Source organism: Lepidothrix coronata, unplaced genomic scaffold (assembly GCF_001604755.1).
Source record: "Lepidothrix coronata isolate B3197 unplaced genomic scaffold, Lepidothrix_coronata-1.0 Scaffold41, whole genome shotgun sequence".
NCBI classification, from domain to species: Eukaryota; Metazoa; Chordata; class Aves; order Passeriformes; family Pipridae; genus Lepidothrix; species Lepidothrix coronata.
In genome coordinates, this window is record NW_016690221.1 from 152,199 (window position 1) to 177,401 (window position 25,203).

A 25,203-nucleotide genomic window follows, 5' to 3' on the forward strand; every position below is an offset into this window, starting at 1 on the left:
TGGACAAGTGAGCGTTGATGTGCCTGTGTTAGTTGGAGAAAATCTCTGCTCTTTTACCTTTTCATCTTCAGATTAGGCTCTCTGGCCACAGCAGTCCCTGTGTGCTTTAATTTGCAGCACTGAGACTTGGTATTTTAGGGGATGTCTTGTTAAGCTCCTAGAATGTCTCGGGATTGATTTTTGAGGTGCTGGCTGGGAACAAATGCACCCAGCTGCTTTTAACCTTCATTTTCTGTTGGAAGCGAGACAGGTTTAAACTTGTAGCGAGCTCTGCCTAGTGAGCTGTGCCTGAACACAGCTGCTCTTAGCAGGGCACCAACACGGCACCGCTGCTGCTGTTAATGAGTGTAAGTCACACCAAATGCTTTGCAGAAGCTTTGGCCTGAGTGGTCTTGCTGAAATAAATTGTTGCATGATCAACAAGACCTGAAGTTACAGAAGGAGGTGAGGGGCATGCTGTGACACCCTGGTCTCTGTACCTGGTATAGCAAGGTTCAGAGGTGGGTAACAAGGCAGCCCCACCTATGATCCAGTTAGAAGTGTTTTATAGGGTGCAGGGGGAAATGTTTGTGTAATCAAGCCCCCAGCAGCAGGGGATGTGTTCAGGATGACACAGCTGTCCAAGGATGTCATCCAACACATACCACAGGGCCCATTACTTCTGTGTTAAAGGCTGGGCTGCGCTGCCCAGAGCTGCCCTGCCTGACTCCAGATGTGCTGTGGGTTTAGGCTTAAACTATATCATGATTTGTCGCTGGCAGGGTGTATATGCAACATGGAAAAGAAAAAAATTGTTCTGGTAGAGAAACTGAGCTTGTCCAAAATGCCTCAGAGTAGGATGTACATACAGAGAATTATTTAATTCTCCTTGTTTTGCAACATGTTTTCCCAGCTGTTGAAGTCTGCTGTCTCATTCAGCTTCCTGACAGCAGCACAAACATTTTGAGAGTCCCGTGGCCCCATCTCATTCTCTGTTCAGACATTCTTATTGCCGTTATCCGTATGTTTTTCCTTCAGCCTGTTTATTTGGATTTGATTGTTACTTGGAGCTTAGCCCCGCAGCTGTAGTGGGGAGCAGAGCCGAAGGTGGCACTCGCTGTGGCAGGCCCCTCTAATACCCTTCTGGTGGCAGCGACCTCACGGCCCAATGCCTGTGGTTAAATTCCCATCCTCTTGTGTCTTTGGGAATGCGGCTTAGGAGGATTTGTCGGGGCAAGGAAGAAAAGGAAATGGAGTGTGGGGAACCTTACTACATGTCTTGGTGGAATCACTGAATGGTTTGGGTTGGAAGGGACCTTAAAGACCCCACCATGGGCAGGGACACCTTCCCCTAGACCAGGTCGCTTAGGGCCCTATCCAGCCTGACCTTGGACACTTCCAGGGATGGGGCTTGGGAATGGAGCACTTTGGTCCAGAGGCCTGTTTCCTGCTTGTCTGTGCTGGCAGAACAGTCCAGCACATCTTCTCCTGACTCTACCACGTTCTCCTCAGCGTTGCATCCTCGGCACCTCCTGCTCCGTCGCTCTCGGCTGTGCCCCTTTTAAGCGAGCCGTGCTCGGCTCCCTCGGTGCCAAAACCACAACAAATGGTGAGTTTCCGTCTGTCAGCTCAGCTCTGTGCTCAGCTCTGTGCTCAGGCTCTCCACGGCTGGGCAGGCGATTTTCATTTTTCTTCCATAAAAGGACATTGGAGCTCGGCTGCAGCAGCGGAGCCGGTGCCGAGCCGCAGGCGGGCGAGCGGCGATGCTGATTCCCTATCTCCTGACTCCCTATCTCCTCCCAGGGATGGGCCGAAGGGAGGGACCAAGGTCGAAGGTGGGGTTGAGGTGATTGTAGGCAGCAGATAAAAGCCTAGTAGGTTTTATTGCCGAGTCCTCAAGGAAGGTAGATAACAGGAGAGTGGTGCCGTGTAGGAAGAGTGCTCACACACACTGACCCCCGTGGGCCGCCCCATCAAGGTGGGGAGGGTCAAAGTTGCCTGGAGAGTGCTGAAAGTCAGAGATCTTCTCATCTCCAGCTTTATGCTGGGCAAGCTGCTTATCCTGGGAGCAAACTGCAAGCGGAACAAGGGAAAGCCACGTGCCAGGGATACTCCCATACACCTTGATTTTTGCTGTATGCTTGGTCTGGAGAGGAGCAGTTACAAGAATTGAGTGGTGCCAGCAGTAATGACTCCTAAATGCCCTGTTGTAGAGAAGGAGGCACAATAATCAGCTCAAAATCACTCCTTGCCTTGTGTATCTGCCTGCCACCCTTCCTGGGGATACATAGGAAGGGGCTGTAGGAGCTCTGAAAATACCCCACCTGGAAAGAGGGTAGGAGTGGGCTGGGTTAATTGCTGTGGTGAGGTGGAGAGACTCCATCAGTGGGAGCTCAGGTGCTGCTGCTGCTTTAACAAGGTCAAGTCTATTTATGCAGTGGTATGTGGAAATGCTTCACTTGATAAATGAGTCTGACAGAGGAGGAGAGGGTGAAGCCCAGCCTGGAAATGGACCTGAGGAAAGAGGTCAGATTAAATGGGGTATCTGTCTCTTGGAGGGGAAGAAAAAAGCTGCTGAAAGCAGAAACTCAAACTAGTCCCTTTAAAAATAGACTGTGTAAGTCAGTGCAATTTCAAACAACAAAGCTTACTCCTGTACTTGCTTTCTGCCTTTTATAGCAATACCCACTCAATGAAAAGGCAATTGTCCTGCTGTTCACTGACCAGTGAATACCTCTGTGTCAGGTCCATATGGGGTAGCAGTGCTACCTTCCCTCCAGAGGTTTGTCCTTTGCCGAGGAAAGGTCCAGGAGTAATAAACTGAGCACAACTTCATGTGGAGATGGAAATTTAAGCCTCAGCATCTTGTCTGACCTCTCCCTGAGCACAGCCTGTGACTGTTTAGGCAGAGGGGCCACTGAGAGCAGCAGCACACCTGTGGTGGTCAGCGGTGTGAGGACACTGAATTGGGAGATAAGCCGATGGACTCTGTGAGGGGTTGGATAAGAGCACCCTGGCTGGGGTGTGAAAGGCCCTTGGCTGCCTTGAACAGTCCCATAGCCAAACTGCTGGGGCTGGAAGGACCCTGAAACCTGTAGTTGTGCTGAGGCTGAGACCCACTGCAGGCTGAAGTGAGCTGGAAGCTTTGCTTTTTCCTCCTAGATCCCTTTGGAAATGAAAGGGAGGAGAGGTGTTCTTCCATTTCATGTAGAGAACAAGAGAGGGAGTAATGTAACATGGTCACCCTAAATCTTTGTATGGACCAGAGAGCTCAGACTTCTTCATTTGTTTGATTATTTTTTTATTTTTAAACTGTGAAGCAGCTTCACCTCTGTCACCTGTCTGTCCTCACAGCAGGTACGATGCCCTGGGACTGCTGTGGAGCCCTGTACAGGTGCCCTCTGTGGCAGTTTGAGGTTAAAACTCTTCTGCGTTTGCAGAGTATTGGAGCAGGGTTATCGTTTTGCTGCTGCAGTGGAAACGGAGGTTGGAGAGGATGGAAAAAGGCTGTTCCTAAGCCAAATTAAAAACATTGTTCCGACCTTACTCAAGAAGCTGTATCTTCCCTCTCTTTCCTCCCCCTCACATTCCTGTCGTAGTAATCACTGATCTCTAACCTCAGCTTCATCTGCCACAGCTAACCACTTAAAACATGCACTTAAAAAGCCCCATACACCTCATTTTGCTGTACCTTAGTGCTTCCAGGGCAGAGTTATCTTTGGAGGGGCATGAGTCAGCAGCAGAGGTTTGGAATAGCATCATGTCAGGGCAGCTGATGATTCCTCCAGGCCAGAGCCTGAGATGGCCTAACCTGGCCTTTGGAGTGCGAGGAGGTGTTTTGCTTCTCCTTTCTGTTTGCACATAAACAGATTTCAGCAGATGACACAGTCATCAGACTTCCTGAGCTAATACAAGGCTGCTGCAGACCATGGCCATTCTGGAGGCTGTCAGTAGAGTTTGTTTCCTAATTTGGTCACAGTGTGCTCAGGGCTGGCCTGCTTTCCTTTTTTTTTTTTTTTTTCATTGCAAAAACACCCATTCTTTTCTCTCATTGTCATGGAGGGGAAGCTGTTTGTATCCGAGATCCTCCAACTCCTCTCACTTCCTCTCTGCAGAGGAAGTGATACTTGAAAGGTCTCTGAAAACACCATGCAGTTCTGAAGCTCATCCCTCCAGTTTTTTTCCTCCTTTGCCACTCTTCCATGAGCTCATCTTAATGAGCCTGCTGGCTTTTTATCCCATCTGGGTAGTCAGCTGAGCCCTTTGTGCTGGAGGACTTTGGAGTAGTTCTCTTTAGTGTTAGAGTGAGCTGTGCTGCAGTTAAGTAATTGCACTGATAAGCTTGATTTATTGAAATATGTATTTCAAGAGAGATGTATGTGATTTCAGCTAATGGAAAGGGCACGGGTGTTGGTTTGTACGGTATCACTTCACAAGAGGCCTTGTACCACATAGGAAACTGTAAATGCCAAACACTAGGAGAGAAAACCTTTCAAAGGGAGCTCACATTTCTTATAAATCCTCAAGAAAACTAGGGGCCACCAACCCCTTTAGAAGACCTCTGCTTTTCGGCGTTGGACCAGAGTCAGTGCCAAACACGCCGCCTTCCTCGTGTGCAGGAGGCACTTCAGCCCTTCCACTGTCCATGTGAGTTTTCATTCAACAACAGAAGCAGCTGAGGAATCAGCACCAGACCTGTAGGCTCCTTTATTGCTTTTTTTTTCTATGCTGGTCTTAGCAGGAAGAGAGAAAATAAAAAAGCTAGTTCCCAGGTGATGCAGTTGAGGATGCAGTTCCAGCAGCTTTATTCAGTGCCATGGGGAGGTTTGTGTGCCCTATGTGGGGGTGAAGCTGTTGCTGTCGAGGGAGCTGCTGTCAGCTGGAGAAGACTCCTTGGCCTTGGAAGCACAGGGAGATGCTGGGTTACCTGTTCAAACCCAGCTCTATTTTAGGTTCAGAGTACATGTCATAAACAGCTTCATGAGAGCCTCAGGTTAAGGTGTGCCCGGAGCAGCTGCATTAGTGGCATTAAAGGTTTGGCTGTAGATGGGCAGGTATGGGCTGGTCTCTGCTCAGGTTCTCTGGAGAGAGAGGAAACTTCAGTGTGTGTCATGTGTGGGGATCCCAGTTACTGTTGGCCTCTGAAACATGAGTAACAGAGAAACGGGAACATGAAGTGGTGAGGCAGCAAGTTTAGAGGGGGGAAAGGGAAGGTGAAACACCAGTTTACTTCTAGTTGAGTAAAAATCACCTCTGTGTGTCATTCGTATTTGCATATTATCCTCTAATTAGCCATGACTGACTCACCCACCACTTCCACCTGAAAGGAATTATATGTTTTGAAGTGGATGGTGTATAATCTCAGTAGGCCAGCATTTCTCCTCCTCCTTCCCCCTCCCCTTCCAATGCCCCCCAAAACACATTCTATTGCTTTTAACCTTCAAGCCTCTCTTCTTCTACTCTCTCTGTTACTACTCTTGCATTATTAATGGGACTGTAGCAATTCAGCCAGAACACTGACATTACTAATTACTACTTGTAGCAGAGGAATGGGGAGCAGGACAGAATCTGGGTCAGGAAATGTTGTCATCATAAAGTGATAGCATCAGAATGGGGAGCAGAACTCTGTACGAGCAGGTTTGCATTGGAAATGTCTCCTTCCCCCCTCAGCACACTAAGTGCATCCTCCTTGCCTATTTGCTGCTTGCAGATGGGCAAACCACCTCACACACCACAGAAGGGTTAATGGACCTGTAATTTCCAGGAGCAGAGGAATGGAGTGATGGGTTGTGTTTTGCCTGGCAGCACTTCAAGCATCATAAAATTCATGTGCTCCTCGCTGCTGGAACTGTAGTAGGAAGCCCCTTCCCCGGTAGGTGTCAAAGGCTGAGGAAGCAAAGTGGCTGTGTTTGGTTTTGCATTCAGCGAGAGCCTGTCGCGCTCAGGTTGTCCTTGGTAGTACCAAGGGCATCCTCCAGCAGCAAACAGCTCACTCTGCTCTGTGTAAGGCAGCATGGCTGCCACGAAACCAGAACAAGAACGTTCTTTTGGGGATGCAGCAATTAACCTGTGAATGCTGGGCATAAGAAATTGCCTGTCTCTGGTTAATGGAGCTGTGCTTCTTCACTCAATTGGGCAGAGCATCCACTTGGGAATCTGGTGTCCCTTGGAGGCTTTGTGTGAGCAGTTGTGCTGTTGCCTTAGCTTGTCCCTTCAGAGGGGGGCACGTGTGAAACGGGAAGTGTTGTTGGCTGTAAAATGTATTGACTCTTTTGGTAAGTGACAGTCAGGGAAGGTAAGCTCCAAACACACACCGTTGTCTTCAAGTAGTCAAAACAGCTAAAATACATGGGTCAGTAACAAAACACAACCATAAAATGGATCAGTCTGTGCTGGCAAAGGACAAGTCTCTCTCCCAAAAAGTTGCCTTAAAAGAACAAACTGACATCTAATCTCTCCTAGAGGTATAACTTTTCTTGCAAATGACGAGAGGTGAGAGCAGGGCTCTGGGTGAAATGTCTGGCTCGAGGTGTCAGATTCCTGAGAAGTCTCTTGGAGACAATGAAGGGACCATGTGTTTATTCCCTCTCTGTACTGCTGTTCCCAGTACATGTGAGTGCCTGCCCGTGCATCAGTTGGGTGCCACCGTTTTGGATGGATGTGGGGGAGCATCAAAGCAATCGGTGCTCGGTCCCTGCCAGGCGGTCGCGCATCCCGATGAACTCGGAGCTGCTTCATTGATATTCCCCGGGAAGGCGGGAGCAGCGTGACTCCCTCACAAGTCAGATGGTAACTCACACAAAGCGAGCTCGATATTTAGGCTGGGCAGACTTGACAATATCGCCTTTCAAAGATTATCCTTTAAACTGTCCTAGTCACACACCGCCTTTGGCGCCTGCCTGAGCCTTTTGTAAGGATGAGCAGTATTTAAAAGAGACGCTGGCTGCTCTAATCTCTTCTCCGTGGGCTGTAAAATCTACCCTGCTGTAGCTCGCCAACTTTATTTTCTTACTAATCGTAATACGTGTAGGGCTCTTAAGTCCTGGCTCATATTTTATCCCGGGTGGGGGGGTTGCCTGTTATCTTGAAGTGAGCCCAAAGCAGAGCGTTGCTGGTGCAGCTGAGGGCATTTGAGGGAGAGAAGACATTCCCACGAAGTGGGAGCTGGTGATAGGCAGTAATTTTTACTGTATTTAATAAAGCCATTGTGGAGCTGGAGAGGTCTAGAGTTTACTATCCCAGTATCCTTTTTTTTTTCTTCCCCTAAAGACAAGTACTGATTTGCCACTAAAACTGAGCTATGTCAGTAAGGCAAATGCTCTTTCTGTCCAAAATTTCATGTGCACGTATTTAATTAAAAGGCAACAGGGTTAATGAAGCTTTGAGTGCATAAGGCCTCATTCCCTGAATTTAATTTTCTTTAATTGCTCCAGAGATTGAAATTCCCAGCTGTGGTTGTTCCCTAACATGTGAATTAAGGAACCGGAAAGGGACAATTTGATTTGTCTCATTCAGTGCCAAATTCTTCCTCTTTGACTGAATTTTCATCTCTTGGGTTGAAAGGGAACTAGATAAAATTGCTTTCTTAATTTGGTGGGTTACCTTTGCAGTAGAATTGGCAAAGCTGTGACCTGCTGACACTTTGCACACTGGGAATGAAGTAAAAAACAGGGAGTCTTTGTGTAGGTTGTGTCACTCCTCTGTAATGTATTGCAGAAGATTGAGAGCAAATACAGTTTTTATTCTTCTCCTGCCCCAATACTGTCATTGCATTCAGGATTGGTGGGGTTAAATCAACTGAAGTGCATGGCACAGCCCAGATCAAACCAGACTTCATTAGTGTGCAGTTTTAAAATTAAAAAAAAGAAAAAATTAAAATGGTGGTTTAGGGGGTTGTTGCTCCTTTACAGGAGGATGTTTGAACAGTGGTCTAAGCCCTCTGTGAGAGTCAGGGTCTTTTTGTGGTCCTCTCCTGTTAACTGTTGTGTGAGCTCATAGCCCAAGCTCTGTCAAAGAGCAAAAATCTGGAATGCAGCAGATTCATGAACCGTTGAGATGATCAGAGATGGGAACAGCCGATTGTGTTCCTGACTTCATTATACTAAAAGCTGATGCCCCTTGCTGAATGCCCTGTATGTGGTGTGCTCTGTCTCTATTGTGGCAGATGCTGTCAGATATTCCGAGGCTGCTGTATGTTTTGTGTCCTTATGGGCTTGTTAGCAGCTAGAGCCTTGACTAGGTGCTTATTAGTAAAGAAAGCTTCCAGCAGCAACAGAGGACATCGGGGTTAATTTAATGCACCCCTAACAATGGAACAATAGCAGTAACAAGTGTTTGGGGTTTGCCTTTTGGAGGTCTTAGCTGTCAAAAATCCATGGGAAAATATGTAGTAACATCCCCTTCATGTGGTGGAGACCTGCCCTAACTCTCCAGCACATGGTACTGATAGATAAGCATCCCCTACCTGAACAGGTATTTGAGAGCTGTTGGGCTTTCCCACTAAGAAGCTGGTGGATGCTAATGTATATGGTGGTGTCTGGGGTGTTTTTGGGGGATTGTTGTGGATGAACTGTGCTTTGCTTTCAGGAAGCTACCCAGTCTCTTCCTGTTGCTGTGGGAAGAGCCACCCTGCAGGTACTTGTGGAGCTGGAGGGGTGCAGGGGTGGGTTTGGCACCCAGCACCCTAGAGAGGCCCATTTGGAGAGGTGCCACAGAGGTGCCCTCCATGTGTGAGCTCTAACCTGTGGAGCTTTAACCATCCATATCCACAAAATGTCTGCCTGAATCCATAAAACCGTCGTGATTTAAAAAAATCTAATCGTTTTCTGGCGTTCTTTAATCCTTCTATATTTCCATTCAGCCTGCTCATCTTCAGCTGAGGTCAGCACAAATTCCCCTCTCAAACTTGCACTTCTGGCCTGGAGGAATCCACCTTCTTTGCTGCTACCCAACACCTCTCCTGAGCCTTGATGGTTTAAGTGACCCCTGCCCTGCTGAATAACTCAAGGCCAGGTTGTAGTGCCAGGGATCAGGAGGTGCAGGGCCTGGCCTGTGCGTGGCTGCTCCTCCCGCCGTGGGCTCGGGGGGCAGAGGTGATGCTTTAAGTGGTCTCTGTGCTGCTACCAGTGTAAACAGAGCAGATGTTTCCCCGAGCCGGGGGAGCATTAATGGAATGCGTCGGCCCCGGCTGATGTAAAACATCGCTGCGAGTTTTGGGGCTGAGGTCAGCGGGACTGAAAGCTGATGGGAGTTTAATGTGGAATCTGCCTCTCCAAGCCGAGGGGTCAGCTCAGAGAGCTGTGGCTAATGGAAACGTGAGCACACTTGTCATAAATCGGGGCCAAAATGCTGAACAGGCACCGCTGCCGCTGGATCCCGCGGCCAGCAATGGTTCTGTAACCACCCTTTAGCTGTTGGGTGGCTGCGTTCCTCCCTGGGTGCCCTTCGTGTCAGTGTTTGACTTTAGAAGGGACAAAGAGAGGCTGGAAACGGGGGACTGGGGGAAGCTTTGCCTCCATGGGCTGGGAGAGCCCTGCCTGCCTCACCCTCTTCGCTTTGGCCTTTGTGGGATCCCATGGCTGCTGCGTCCCACCCGTGTGGGAATGCCAGGAGGGCCACTGGGATACTCTTTTAAACAAGTTGTCCTCCTGGTCGAAGGAGATGGATCGTGTTTCTGCTGTGAGGTTGCTAGGAAGTCCTGAGGCATCCAGGAAAGCGTTGTCGAGAGGCAGGAGGCAAAGCAGGCTTGGCACAGCTTAGAGATCATGGGTGTATTTCTTAAAAACAAACAAGTCTTGTAAAAAGTAAAGAGCAGCACTTTTCTAGACAATGAGAAGTCGGTTTGCTCTCCGACCAAGCAGCGCATTTCCCGTAAAGCTGGACACTATAACATGCCGTTTGCCAATGAGATAAGATGGTTGTATTTGCTCAGTGATTTATCCCCTGTGAAGCCAATCCGAAAGAATGCTTTATTGCTCTATTTATTTTTTCAAAAGAAGCTTCTTTGACCTCATTTTTTGTGTTGGGAGCGTGCATGCCTTTGAGCTAAATCTCAAAACCCGGTCGAAATTGGGGTCTGTCTTCAGGGTTGCAGCTTGAAGTGCAACATCCATGGGCTGTTCGTGGCAGAGATGCCATTCAGAAGCCGAGAGGTGAGCAGCTCTCCCCGAGGCCTTTTCTGATTGAAAAGCCTCGCCATGATATCCAGCCTCATACACTCCAACAAAGACGGTCTGCAGCTTAAAGGGTTTGGGTTTTTCTCCCTTTCTGTGTCCTCCTTAAAGGGCAGAGGTTAAAACAAAACAGATGCTCTTGGATGGTGCCTCTGCTCTAAGAGGCAGTTGCTGTGCAAGGCTTTGGCTCCTGGCACGTGAGGCGAGGATGCTCCCTCCTGTCTGTGAGCGGATGTCGGGCTTAATAAAAAACCCAGTCTGAAAGAGCCAGATGATCCCCCGAGTGCTGGTGCTGTTATTGCATTACCTCCATCCCTGAGTTTGTGTGTGCAATTATCCATGTAAGTAAAACCTGGAAGTGCCTCCTTACGGCACGTTCTCCCCAAACAAGGGAAAGGATCGCAGCAATCAGAGTGGATTGTTCAGGTAGCTGGAAGCTGTGCCAGGTTATGTGTTTGCTGGTAGCCTGCTGCTATATTTAGTTTTCCTTGGCCTTCCAGAATGAGCACGTTGAACCTTTCTAGATATGGAGGTAGGCTCAGCAACAGCCAGCCCTGAGCACATCTTGCCAGCTTCTGGGCTTTCTAGTTGTTGTTTGCAGCCTTGGTCTTTGCTATTCCGTGTCTGGGGGAGAGGATAACGAGATGAGGTTATATGAATGAGAGTTGGTTTTGTAGCTATTCTATCAGCAGGTGAAAACTGGGGTGTTTTTTTAACAAAAGCTTATTTTTTTGAAGGGTTTTGTTATCATGTGGCCTTAACCCTTTGTGTCGTGTTTCAGGTGTGCAGAGTGAAGAACAGGCACTTTGCAGGGGTCATTAGGTGCCTTTTCCAGTTCTGTACCACAAACAAGCATGCAGATACTTTCAGACACAAATTTCTCTTGCTATGAGATCTTTGTCTAGAATAATTCTGACCTATCCATGTAATTAAAATAAACGTTCTTTTTCTTCTTGGAACTTTATTCTGGTTGCAGCTGTTGTATAAGCTATAGATTTCTAGATTTGTGTCAGAAAACCATGACTTCAGACCACTGGGATTTTGGTGGGTGGGTGAAAGTGCTAACAGATTAATGAGTTTTACTTAGCATCTCCATCTGCCAGACTAAACTGTGTTTTGCACAGGAGACTTAACACAGCTGGTTTGAGCTGGTCTCTGAAAGCAAAGCACCCTTTACCTAGTCCCAGCTGACCCCTGATCTAAAAAAACAAGCACTGCTCTTTCAAAAGGCAGTGCCTTGTGTATAATTATATTTGCCCAGAGAAGCTGTGGCTGCCCCATCCCTGGAAGTGTCCAAGGCCATGTTGGACGGGGCTTGGAGCAACCTGGGCTAGTGGAAGGTGTCCCTGCCCATGGCAGGGGGTTGGAATGAGATGAGCTTTAAGGTCCCTTCCAACCCAAACCATTCAATGACATACTTGCTTCCCCTGATCCAAGCACTGTGATGAACTCAAGGTGTACAAATGAGGCAAAGCAATGATCATACAGAGAAATGTAGGGGATCTTCTAAAGGCCAGGTCAAAGCCTTGAGTACTCACCAAACACCTGGATCAGGTTCCTTGTCTGAAACTCGAACTCTCACGTACTGCTGTGACGCTTGCAATTACTTTCCTTGTGCTTTACCCCCGTAAGGAGATAACTGACTCTTATACCACAGATTTTAATTTCTCTCCATCCCAGCGTGGGCGACTGGTGGCAGAGGGCAGTGCCTGGGAAGCGATGGCTGTGCACAGCCATGTGTGTAACAGTGCAGTCGGCTCCAATCTCTGTCGCTGCGAGGGGCAGCCTCACAGTGCAGCTGCGAGCAGAGCCGGGGTGAGCAATGAGATGGCCTGATCAGGAGAGAGCTGCTGGGCATTAGCTGTAGCTGTTGGCTTTTCTGTTCCCTCCTGTGAGCTCTGAAAGTAAATGGGAATGAAGTAGCTGCTGAATAAGAGACATGTTATGCTTCGCCTGCATCCGTTTAGAGGTGGCAAGTTGCCATGGCTAAGACAGCGATCAATTATTATTCTGAAATCAAGGATTATTCTTTGGATTGTTTTTGTGTTTTTTTTTAAAGAAATGGGATAGCTGTCATCACCAGTGCCCAGAAAGTATATGCAAAATGAGTGTTGCAGTTAGTGTGGGTGCTGTGTGTGTGCCTGCACATACACATACACTCCTGCCATTCCTGTATGCCTGTGCTTTAATTTTTTCATTGCCTGTGAGACTGGATAAACAGCCCCGACCCCGAGGAGCCCAAAGGCACTGGGAAGCTGCAGGGTGTGGGGGAAAGGCTGACCTGGCTGATTTGGCTATGTAAAACTGAGAGGTATTTACTCAACACATTGGGTGGACTGTTGTTGTGTGTAATGAGTTGTGCAACTGCACAGCCGTACCAAAACAGACCTCTGACAGTCCTCTGACTTGTCTCCCACATGGAATCATTACAGCTGCTTGTCAGGAAGATGCAAAATTCCCATGATTTGTTTGCATGTGTTATTCCAGTTTGCTTTCTGCCTGGAAAGCCTCTCTGTGTTGTCAGTGAACCTTCTCGCCGCTGTCTGTGGGCCTGATGATGTGCTATCCCAAAAATTTGGACTGGATAGTTCCTCTGAAGTACCTCACATCACTATGGAAAAGTGAAAGCAAGCAATGCCAATCACTAGGAAAGCTGTTGTAGTCCTTGGACTTGCATGGTGGGGCACACAGAGTCAAAGATCATATTTTATTTATATTATGGCATTAGTGACACCAAGTGTTTTGTTCTGATCCTTAGTCAAGTATGACAGGAAGCCAGAAGACCCTTAAAAAAGTTTAAAATTATTCTCTGCAGTCTAGAAATCTGCCTTACAGTAAGATGTTAAAGCTAAGTCTTTAAGGAGAAATGTTATGAGATCACTTGATGAGTCTGTCAGGGTACACCTCCAGAGATGTGTGTAATGTTTTAAATGTAACAGATAATGATAAGTTAGCATTAAAAGTCTAAAAGGCAAAGCTGGCTGAAAACCCATGCTTTGAGTCATCTTGGAGCTTTTGGATCAAGTTGGATATCTTGATTGAGAAGGAGGAAGGAGGAGACTTTATACTTAATTATAAACAGAATTTTTGATAGAGGGAATAGATGCTTTTAGCTATTTAATGGTCACTTCTGGCTCATTCTGCCTTGAAGTCTATTGCTGTAACATCATCACAGTCTGTAGCCCTGTGATTTCAAGCTGTGATCCAGCTAGATTGGCCAGGCTAGGTGTGAACAGACACGGCTGGCTGACAGACTGCAAGGAGTGGGAGCCTGGACTCGGTAGGTAACGCTCTCCTGAGGATCCTGTGGAGAAACTAAGCACCATTTTGGTATTCAGGAGCGAGAGATCTGTGTGAAAAGGGCTGTAGGTCATCACTGCATCCAAAACTCTGCTTTTTGGCCTGAACTCTGCAAAACAGCCTTTGTTTTGGCGTGGTGGTTTGTTAAATGTTCAGGCTGAGGGTGGTTATTTCAGTACATGTATACTGAGAGAAAGGTCATGTTATAAACTAGGGCTCCTGGATTTCTCCTCCTGGACCAGTGCACGTGGATGTGGGTGTGCAGGAAGGTCCTGCTCTGGGTTATTCTCTGCTCATTTCTGTTTGTGACTCTCCCCTTAGTGTTGAATACAGACGTTTATGTGTATATTTAGAAAAGACTTGTCTGGAAATAAACTTCTCTTTGCAACACTCCACCTCCTGCTTCGTATTGCAAGACTCTTCGTTCTCTCATAGTAATTTTCCAAGTGGATTAGTGCAGGTCACCAAGGCATCCACATCAGTGAAATACAGCGAGGTGTTACTGTCATCTCCCAAAACACTCCAGCACTCACCCCACTGCTTATCAGACTGCACTCCAGTAATCCTAATAGCTATGTCAGAGCAAGATTAACAGAAAATCCAGGCAAATATTTATGGTTCACTTCAAGGTATGTATTAATCAGGAAATGTGAAGTGGGATAGATGCTTTATGAGGAGAGCTTGGAAACCTTGCTCACGTGGGCTCAGGGATGCTGCCAGGCTGGTAAACTTCTGCTGGCTTGGGGAAAAGGTGTGGGGCTGATGGTGCAGGGGGGGATGGATGGATGCAGGGGCTGATGGATGCAGGGGCACCCCCCAGGTGGGAATGGGGAGAGGAGCAGCTACAGATGAAAAAGGGAGGATAAGAACCTGTGTCTCAGTTGCCCTTGTATTGGCAGCTCAGTAGTGAATGAAAGGAGAAGAAACAGACAAAGCAGAGGAGAAGCAGCTTAAGGCTGCAAGAAGGAAGCAGAAGAGCCATGCCATAAAGCAAAGTGGCATCTGGGAAATCCTGGGGAGGCAGCACTGGTAAGGGAGGTGATAGTTTTAACCATGGTGAAGACTGGTTCCCTTTTGTCTGTGGGGCTGTGCAGGTTTCTGGAATTTGTGGAGTGATATGAGAGGACTGATGAGGTACAGATTCCTCCCCCAGGGTACAGCTAGTCCCAGGTGGATTGGGTGCCTGCCTCTAGTAATCCCGAGGATACTTTCCTAGTTTTAAAATTTCTCATAGTTTTTATGTCTGTGTTGACCAGAACCATGGACTCGGGGGCTGCTGTGGAGGGAAATCTAGTGAGGAAGTGTGGTGGATGCTGCAGTTTTGCTAAAGTCAGAGACTAGTCTCCAAAGGGGAGAACTGGAAAAGAGAAGGAAACTTTCTGGCTTTAACTCTAAACTCTATGAAATATCTGTACTGTCCTTAGCGTGCTATAGTCAAAAAATGCTTTGTGCCTGGCAAGGCCACAGTGATCACTAATGCTTAAAATACTGCTTCCTTTTTTCCAGAAGGGGGGAAAAAAGCAAGATTCTTTGTAGTTTGTGTGGGTTTGGGGGGTGTTTTGTTCTGGCTCAGCTGCAGAGCTGCGACACCAGAGGGAGTAGGTGAGCCTCGAATAGTTGCTTTCAACAAAAACCAGCAGCAAATAATCACAGCCTTTGCAAGAGGTAAATTAAAACCATCTCCAGCCTGGGAAACATGCACAGCTCAGCATCTTTTCTCCATAAATATTTCCCTGCTGTTGAATCTCTGTAACCCCTTAGGAGCCAAGCAGCTGTGCTTTTCCCTCCTAAAGGCGAACTGCCTCCTCCCTCTGTGCTCCCTGAGTGGCTGCTGGACAGAGATTTTGGACCTGTCCATAACTGAGCTCTGTGGCTCCATCAGAACTTATTGACCTGGAGAAAGGGTTGGTGTGAAACCAGTCTGGCCTTTCCTGCCTGGCACTGGGCAGCCTGACATCCCTGTGGAGCAGTTGTTGGCACTGGAGCAGTGGATTTGGTCATTTCCTTAGCTCCCCTCAGGTGTTTCTATTGCTGGAGCAGCACTTTAGCTCTGGAGGAGGTTGGTCTCAGTGTCTTCTGTCCCCCTTTAAACATGGGGGTTGTCCAGTCCTTGCACACTCTTCAGGGATCACTTAAGGTGCTGGAAGTGTGCGTTTTTCACATTTGTGGGATCAAAGCTTAGTCTTGCAGGTGGATCATGTTCTTTCCCGCCCAATCTCAACGGCACTGTATCCTTGTCTACACAGAGATAATACTGTGAGGAAAACATGGAATTCTGCTCTGAGGAAGCTGAGAGCAAGCTGCCATAAGAGGGCTCCAGAGCCCTGTTCTTGAGTGGGATCCTTTGTGGAGTGATCTTCCCCTTTTTCTCTGTCAGCATGTCCAAGCTGCCTTAGCAAAATCCTCTTACGCCTGCTGTAAATATTATTATTATTTTATTGCACTGCTCAGACTAATTATGAACCTGGTCTTTTAATTTTAATCAGTACGACAAAAATGTACCGTACTACAAAAACACCTCGAATAAATCTTTCTTTGAACAGAGGAAATTTGTTTTAGTAAGACTTTTTTTTTTCCCCTTCTCCTGTTGCAACCATAACCCTATAGCAGGAACTGTGTCAGTACAGATGCAAGGAGAGGTTCATCTGTATGCAGGGTGCTGTGTGCCCGTCTGGTAACGAACACAATGAGGCTGGGGATGGATTTGGGCAGGGGAGGGAGTTGTGTTGCCATGACAATACAAATTGCAATGGATGACTCTTCAGATAAAAGCACCACGTTTCCGAAGGAGGAAAAACAGTGTAAAATAAGAGCAGAAAGATGGTGTGAGTTCCAGCCTTAAGAGATGCAGCTTGCTAGAAGAACATGGGGCTCTAGGTGCTAATTCTGGAACTGTTCTTCCCCTGGGGGTGTTGAGGAGCATTCAGAAGGCCAGGCAGGAGCCAGGCCTCCGCTGAGTAAGCGTCCGGCAAGTTTTCCATGCAAATATTTGGACGTGCAGTAATGAGTGCCAGTAATAGCTGAGTGCTGACTGCACCATGGGAGACACTGGGACTGTGCACTGATAGCCTGGTTACCAGTGCAGATCCAGTTGCCAGTCTGGTACAGTCAGGCACGTTGCAGATGGATAACTATTTATGTTTCTGATGAGCCCCGAGCAGATTCCTCTGTGTTACCACTGTCTGGAGTAGTCAATGTCCCCTGGAAGCCAGAGGCAGTAAGGGTGTATTTACAGGGAAGATAGTGAAGTCCCATAGACTAGTCCTGCTGTAAGGGCTTTTTAGGAATCTCCCTGCTGATCCTGTTTAGGTGGAATGTTTCTAATCCTACTGTGAACCCCTGTGAGAGACTGGGTTTGTTTTCAGTCATGGCCAGTGTAAGATCTGTTTTCTGTTTAGACCTGGCACTTTTTTAACACAGACCCCAAAGTCCGCAGTAAAACGGGCTTTTTTTAACTGTCGTTCTCTCAAAACTGTTCACGAGGAGAAACTGAACTTACCCAGTTGCCTGTAATTCAAAATGTGTTATGATTCCACTGGTGTCGCAGCCAGTTGTGTCTTGTTGCTCACAAATAGACATTCCAAGGAAGGATGGGATAATTAGAAGCAATCCAGTGATTCTTGTGACTGTATAAAAATAACAGGACTTTTTCAGGATGTGTTATTTTTAGGAGCCTTGTGTCAAAAAGAGTTTGTGGGGGGTTGCATTAGAAAACAGTAAAATGAGGTGTCATACCTGATTTTTTTATGCCTTTTTTTGTTTTCCTCTGAGAAAGATGCATGAAGGTCTTGCCTCATAAAATAAATTGGCGCTGTAAGTTGTTGGGACAAGTAACACAGGCCACTGACTTGCTGGCAAGGGAACATCAGCATCAGGTTTAGCAGGGACCTGCAATCAGCTAAACAGTAGGAAGTGAAGATCTGATTTAATTAGAATGTGTTTCAAATAATACACCCAAAGAAACCTTATAGCCTGAAGCTGTGTGATGCCTATCTGACCTGTTTAATTTGGTGGTTTATTGTGTCTTGGGGAGGGGGACTTTTTCCTGTCCTGTAACGAGACCCTGGTGTAAGATAGGATGTTTTTCATGCTTCTCCTAAAAAGCTGCTCTTCCAAGGGAGAGGTTCTAGATTGGTGGCCAAAACCAAAAAGTGAAGATTTTGTGGGTTTTCTGTTATAGCATATCCTCCTTGTGCTCCTGGGAAGTCAAGCACTAGTGTTTATATGTTAAAAAAGGGGGAAGAGGGTTGAGGGTCTCAGTAGCTGCTCACTGTGGCTGCTGGGCAGCAACTAACCTGCCACACCAAACCCTCCCACAAAGGTACCTGTCTGTAGTATGTGTTACCAGAGGCTGAGCTTATGTACCTGAACATGGATAAATGAAATACACAATAAATACTGGAAGTGGTCTTGGATGCTCTACTAGTGGGATTTTCCCTGGAGATCAAGGGGAGACTTTTGGGAGATGCCCAGAGTAAAGCAGCTTGTCCTAAAGTGTGGGACAGAGCAGTGTTTCCTTTGGGATAAAGGGTAAGGAGGCAGATCTTCAGTGTTGTCTGGTTCCCTTCTGGCTGGAACTCTTCTGGTTTGAGAGGCTGGTGCTGGGGAGGGGAGCTGCACCAGTCGTGCATGTGGGAACCACTGTAAGGAAGAAACCTGGAGCTGCTGCAAGTACAAAGCACTGATTCTTTGACTTTCTTTAAAATGATAAAGCTCCAACTGTGTAGTTTTCTCAATAATAGCAAACTCCCCCCAAAAAAAAACGACAGTAAATGATGTCTTGGGATCTTAAGATGTCCTGTGAGCATTACACTGACTTTTCTCCCCAGACACTGCTGTGCTGACATCATCTGCCCTAATAAGACCTGACAAACAGGGTTAACTTTTACTTCTGGACTCATAATCAGGTTTGTGGTTTCCACCCAGTACTGCTGTATTGTTTGATGTGATTCTGAAAGTGAAACAAAAGTGAAATTTTCCTGTCAGCTTTTGCTGTTGATGCATCTGAAATGCAAGGGGCAGTGTGCTGATGGCAGCCAGCGAGCGATTTTGTTTTTCAGTGCAGGGTCATCTCACCTTCATCTTTGTGCAAGTGGGTTTAAGCATGGCTGTGGTTATTGGTGTAAAGGAAGAAGAATACTTTTTCATTAAAAAAAAAAAATAAAAGGAAAAGTTAACGTTCCTGATTGTATAACTTCTGACTCCTGGTATTTTTGGATTGAGCGTGTCCGCATTTGAGGTCAGCAATCCAGAATAATGTCTGATGGAGGAAACGCAGGGATTTGTTAAGCAAACATAAACACGCCGTAACTAAAAGGCCAAATGCATTCCTGATGTAAATGAAATTTTCAGCCTGTTAAGCATCGTTTTCTGGCAGAAGCATAAGCAGGGTTGTGTGGAAAGGTGCATATTGGGTCACCAAGGCAAAGGGTGCGTCGTGCATCTGCATTGCCCTCACAGAGGCTCCCAGGAGCCCGGGACAGAGCTCCCTGAACGCTGCCCAACTCTGCCTGTTTGCTGCCATCTCTTTTTGTTTCCCTCCCCTTTTGTCTTCCTTCAAAAGGAGACATCTGTGCTCCTCCACTGTCTGGTGTTGGTGCCCACGTGCATCCCTTAAGGAAGCGTGCATCCCTGACGGAAGCGGGAGAAAAACCCTTTAATCCTTATAAGGGGGGATGGCTGTGGCCTCTGGCGTTTCCGGAGTTTTAAGGAAGTCCCCTAAGTTCCTCCTTGTTGACTCCCCTCCGAAGAAATGTGACAGATGGGTCTTTTCCTTTTATGGCCAATAACCCTGGTTTCCCTTTGCAATAAAATCCTGGGTCAGAAGTGGAAGCGAGAAGTCGGGGAGGAGGAAGGGGCTGGTCTGACCAGCTCCCAGGGGGTGGGGATGGGATTTGCGACATAGTAAATTCTAGGCTAAAATAAACCAAGTTACAACATCTACCAGGAGGTGCTGGGTTGGTTTGTTCAAGGGGTGCCACAGGTTTTTAGTTTTGTTGCTTAAGACAATTAGGAATTGTGACTCCCCTTAATTTCATGGGGAGAAGTTTATCTCGTCCAAACCCAAGGTGGTTTTCAGAGTCTGATTGAGTCTAGATAGCTCTGATTGACTCTAGGTAAGCACAGGAGGACAATACACACTTCTTTTCTACAATCACCTTCGGTCCTTTACACCAAGCAAAATGTCTTGGCCTATTACAGATGTCTCGGAATAGTTTGACCCTGAAGAGCCATTTTCTGCAGCAGTTAATGTGGTCTCTGTGCCTGGCACTTGGCACTGGTGGCACTCATTAGCTGAGAACAGGTAATATTCCTCTGGGTGGTAATTGCTGATGGTGTTGGGAAGCCAAAAGCCAGCTTTGTCAGCCAATAATGTCTTACAAATCATCCCTGGCTGCAAATGGTTTGATGAATTTGAACCTTAAAAGTATTTTTCTAATAAAGTCAGTCTCCTGTTTCTTGCTACAAAGTGCTTCATATCCTGTTTCACAAGGTTAATGCAAATGGCTCGTTTGGCACTTGGTTTAACTGCTCCATTTTTAAGTGGTACAGCTCATGTTTGGTTCCTGCAGAACCTGTTGGCCTGACACTTTAGTTTTGGTTCTAATGTGGCACTTCAGCTCTGAAATTAAAAGGGGGGAAAAAAAGAGAGTAACTGGTTAGGAGAGTCTGTGGTGATGTTCCCAGGACTGTTTCATTCCAACCACCTCTCACCAGATCACAGTGTCCGGTTGCAGGTTGGGACTTCTCTTCTGGGGAAAGGCATTTCCATTCCTTGGTGCTTGACTATGGGAAGACCAGTGGGGTTTGCTGACACAGAAAGCCTCTTCCCCAGGGTTACCAGCTGGTCAGTAGGAGCTAAACACTTCCCCAGTGCTGGGGAAGCACTTTGGAAGTGGTTTTGAGTAGCATCCGCGTATTCTTCAACTCTGTTTTAACGATGGTGTGTTTGTGATCACACCATTTTATTTTTTCCTTCCTCTCCTTGTCTTTACAATAGACATCCCGGGAAAACGAGAACAGGATCTGGAAGTGGCTCTGGGGCTGGGGAAATGGCTGGAACTGCTCTGTTTCTAAATGTCTCACTTGTGCTGCCAGAATGGTTGATTTAATCTTTTGGTGTCCCACGCTCTGCGTTTCTGTCCATGGCTCATTCCCCTCTGAAGGTGTCATACCAATCCTTTTGGAGGACCTGCATGTACAGCATAATTTAATAGTCCTCCCTTTGGATAAAGTAATCCCAAAACACCAGTCTTGATCCTTACCTGCATCCAGCCATACCAAAGCGCTCCATACTTGCAGTTCTTGTATTTTTTTCTTACTGAACGAGTGAAGGAGGAGGGAGATGCTCTGTGTGCAGTAAAGCTGACCAGTGGACCCCTGTCCTGCAACAGGAGCAGCATTCCTTGGCAGCCCTGGGTGTTAAGATGGCTTTCCTTCTCCTAAACCAGCCAGGATTCTCCCCTCAAAACTGAATTGATGTCAGAAATACACAAAATATTCTGGCTTGTTTTGCTGTTGTGGCTGGGTCATGGCAGAAGTGACTGTTGTTACTTGAGAAATGGCCACTGGGTCTCAGACAGATCCCTGGAGACAAGGTGGCTTGTGCTTTTTGGGGGGGTTTTGGAGGGGTTTTTTTCTGCTTTTACAGATGACAGGCTTGCAACAGCTCTGGTTTGTAGACAAGTCATGCCATGCAAATGGTTGAACAGCACGCTTAGTTAAACTCGAGTGCTCTGTGAAGCAAGGGCGGGGAGAGGGGAACAGGTCTCTGTCTGTGATCAGTGTTTGTGTGTGTAACGGAAAGGGAACTGTTCACTCTGGGGTTTCACAACTCCAAGGCTTGCAGCTCTTCCTGTCTCACTTCTGTTGTGATGGCCCTTCTGCTCAACCCTGGGACCTCACAAATGTTGCAGTCATTGTTTTTGGTCTCGTTTTCGCTGCCTCTTGCCCGGTCTCATGTGGCTGTGTGGAAGTGAGCTTGTCTTGCTGCATTACCAGCTGTTGTTCAGAGCTGGGGTAGGTGGAGAAGACTCCCTCTGGAGTTGCTAACGCAGTTTAGCTTCAATGTCTGCAGATCTGAGATGGTTTTTCTCTTATTCCAAAGTGTTTCCAAGCCCCGCATTTTTCTGTGACTATTAAAAAAGGTGAATTGAAAGGGATTATGCGACTTAACTGAAAATTAAATTACAGATTAAGCAATTCTTCGATGTAGAAGACAAATGTGCCCTGAATTACCCTCATTTGGCAGGACATTGCAGCACTGCTGTATTAACCTGCCTGTCCTCCTGCAGGAGTTAAGGCGGCTGATCGGCTTTGGTCAAGATTAGGCTGGGCTCGGGGTCAGCAGGCACTTTGCTCAGTGGTCTTGGATCTCTGTATCCCCTCTGCCCTGCTCCTTGCTGGGGCTGGTGGGTCCTTCCCAGTGTCCCTTTGCTCCCTGCAGCCTTGGGAAGGCACATTGCATCATGCAGGACCAAACAGCCTTAGCAGGGCTTGAAAAACCACCCACAAATTGCAGTTTTGATGGTGTTTTTTTGCCACTTCTGCACCAAACAGAAACCCAGGCCCAGCTGGTGGGTGCTTTAGGTACAGGAGGGAATGGAAATATCACCTAAGGGCTCTGAAAGAGGAATCAGTTGCCAGCACATCTGTTTCCCTGTTTAGTTTTCAGCACTTTGTTTTATTTTGGTGTATACCCATTTACTTGATATCTTTTATTGTTATTAGTGTTGTTGTTACTATTTTGAACAGGCATTGAACAGTTTTTGTGATGCAAGAAGAAATCCAGTGCACGTCTACACTGGAGCTTTGGGGTGAGCTCTTCTATCACACTGCACTGTTCGGTGCTTTTGCCTTTTTAGAAGTTTCAGCAGCTGCTGGGCAGGCCAGGGGCTCTGGTTTCACCACTGCTTTATTTTAGCAAAGTGAATGAGCCACAGATGAGTCAGTGTCACACTGGTGAAGGTGGAGGTGAGCAGTTCACAGGGCCAATTTCACTGCTCTGCTGTAAATACTGTTGCTATAAATACTGTACTTTCAGGGCTGGCTGCTGTGTGGCTCAGCTCAGGAGTGCAAATCTGCCCTGTTTGCACAGAGCTTGTGTGGGGAGCAGCAGGTGAGAGGTGACCCTGTACCACACAGGCGCTAAAGCAAGAAATCATCTGAATTTCGAGATTTCAAGGAGGCCAGATATCAGTTTGCTTTCTATTTTCTTGATCTTTGCTCATCCTCCAACACTTTATTTGTTTTTGGTTTACTCTGACCAGTTTAAAGTTAGGAACACTACCCCTCGTTTGGCTTTAATTTCCCTGGCAGAGCAAGCTGTGCTTTGCCCAGTTTCTGAGGGTGGATTTGTACCTAGACCAAAGCTAATTACCAGCATTGCTCTTGCTCAGTTCACCTTTTCCCATCCCTTGCTGGTGTTACGATGACCTGGAGTGTGAACTTTTGCTGTAGGTAGAGAGTACAGTTAAAAAGGCTTTAAATTGAAAGTGAAGTGGGTTAATGCTGCTAAATTACCATCAAAATTGCCATATTGCAGAGGCTCCTTAAAAGTGGTTTGTAGGTGTGTTACATAAACCTGGGTCTCCACGCAACTGTTGATGGAGGAGAGGACACCTGTAATAGAGCTCCTTGAGCTGATCCTTTTGTGATAAAACAAAATCTGGGAGACTGCAGGGGAACTATCAAAAAACAGGACAGATCTGGAGGAGGCTCTCTCCAGTTCCTGCCACCCAAAGCCCTGGGTAGGGATTTGTGTCTGGGGCGGGGGTGATGGAGGGATTTGTTTATCATGTGGTGGTGCAAGAGGGAAGTTTCAAAATTAACTTCAGTAATTGTTCCTCCTCTCAAGTCTCACAATGCATCGTTAGCAGGTACCTCTGCAAATAAGATACCTTGCTTTGGTTAGCCTTATTAACCTTCTTGGCATCCTTGGGTGCAACCCCTGGAGTGACCCTCCTGGACTTATCCTTTAAAAATCAAGCTGCTTGTCTTGAAATCTAAGTCTGTTCCTCTCCCAAGGTCTCTATTGTTTCCACCAGCTCCACAGATATTTAGCCTTGCTAGATTTCATCACTTGAGTTCCAGCTATTGGAAGCAGCATCCCGTTTTTGTGTGAGATTGTGTAGAGGATTACATGGATAACCTCCTGGATCTCTGCTGAATGGGGCAGGGGAATCTGCACTGGGGGAGAGCAGGAGGGGCAGCTGCTGAGGCTTTGAACTCCTCTGCTGGTATTTAATTATTTACCTTGGCTGGGAAGGCAGTAACTGTTATCTGCAATCAGTCCAACAGATCTCAAAGCTGTGTTTGACAATTACAGATGCGTTTCCAGGAGCATGTGCCGAGTTTCTCTTAACTTTTTCCCTGGGAAGGAGTGATATGACCTCAGGTATAGTGATGGAGCCAACATCTTCAGTGTGAGGTCCCAGGCTAGATTTAACCTGTCTTTATAAAGTGGCCAAGCAGTGGTTTCCTCTACTTGCAGTGCAAGTGGATTCAGGTTGGTGGGTTACCACCTCTGGGTAGGTCACAAAGCCAATCCATACACTAAACTTCCCAGTGAGCTGAGCTGGAGAGATGCTGTGTGTGATCCCAACCTGCTCAGCTTCTGAAAAAATGTAATTTTGGGAGGGAGAGCTTATCCTTGTGAGAAACACTTGTTCCTCAGCTCAGGGGAAGGGATCCTGCTGTGATGGATGTGTGATGCAAATACCTTTTGATGTATTCCTCACACCCCTGGAGCTTGAGAGAAAGTAGCTTTGAAACAAAGATACTTCTTTTTAAACAACTCAAATAATGAAAAAGCCTTCGTTTTGTACAAGTTGAAATTAAATCATGATCTTTCTCAGTGAAAGAGCTGGGTTTTTTGTACTCTGAGTGTGCGATGAGCGAGCAATTTCTTGCTAGCACCATTTCCACCTCTGACCAGCTCCAGGGTCATGCTGGTGCTGAGCAGCACTTCTTGCATGAAGCTGCAGATATTTTTGCTCCATAGGTCTCTAACCACTTCACCCAAACCAGCTGCTGATCTGGCCATTTAAAGTCAAGCTCTGGGGAGAGGAAAAGCTTGCTGTGGTTTGGTCTGTGTGTTCCAGGAACTTCTGAATTACAGATATGAGATAGTCCTACTGACTTAGGCAAGAGGTGGGAGTTACCACATATTTCTGGTTGTCTGATTTGAACACAAATGATCCAAAACTTCGTGGGAACCAGCCTGCCAGCACTTTTCTGAAAGGAAAAGGGCACTGAGTATCCCCAGTGTCTTAGAGATGGGGAGGGAGTACAGTATGCTTAATTTAACAAGAGCAGGCAAAACAGGAGGCGTTCCTTGGACTCATAATGTTTGGTAAGGGGGCTTGATATAAAAGCTCAAACCAACCTTTTTAAAGGTTGGACTCTGATCTTGGAGGTCTTTTCCAACCTTAATGATTCTATTTTATGGTTCTCGGTGGTGTTGGATAAAAATGCATATTTTCTTTATCAAGCTTTTAACTCTCAGTCACTCTTAGGTCTCTGTTTTTACACCCTGGAGCGTTTTTACAGCCTAGTCCGAGCTTGTGCCTCTGCTTTATTTCTCCCGGCAACCTCTCCCCTCGCAGAACAAACCGTGCTCAGGAGAGGAAACCTCAGTTTTTCCCGGGCTTCTCTTGGCTGCTGCCTCCTCCTCCTCCTCCTGCCTGTCCCTGTGGTGTGAGCGGCCGCCGCTGAGCGGCAGCGCTGTCCGGGGAACAGCCGAGCTCCCGGG

The 25,203-nt window shown here is 47.0% G+C and overlaps 1 protein-coding gene across 13 annotated transcripts in view; it reads left to right on the top strand.

Moving 5' to 3' along the window:
- Positions 1 to 25,203, top strand: part of RNF216 (ring finger protein 216) — a 77,354-nt gene that overhangs the window by 32,449 nt on the left and 19,702 nt on the right. The window lies entirely within an intron of this gene.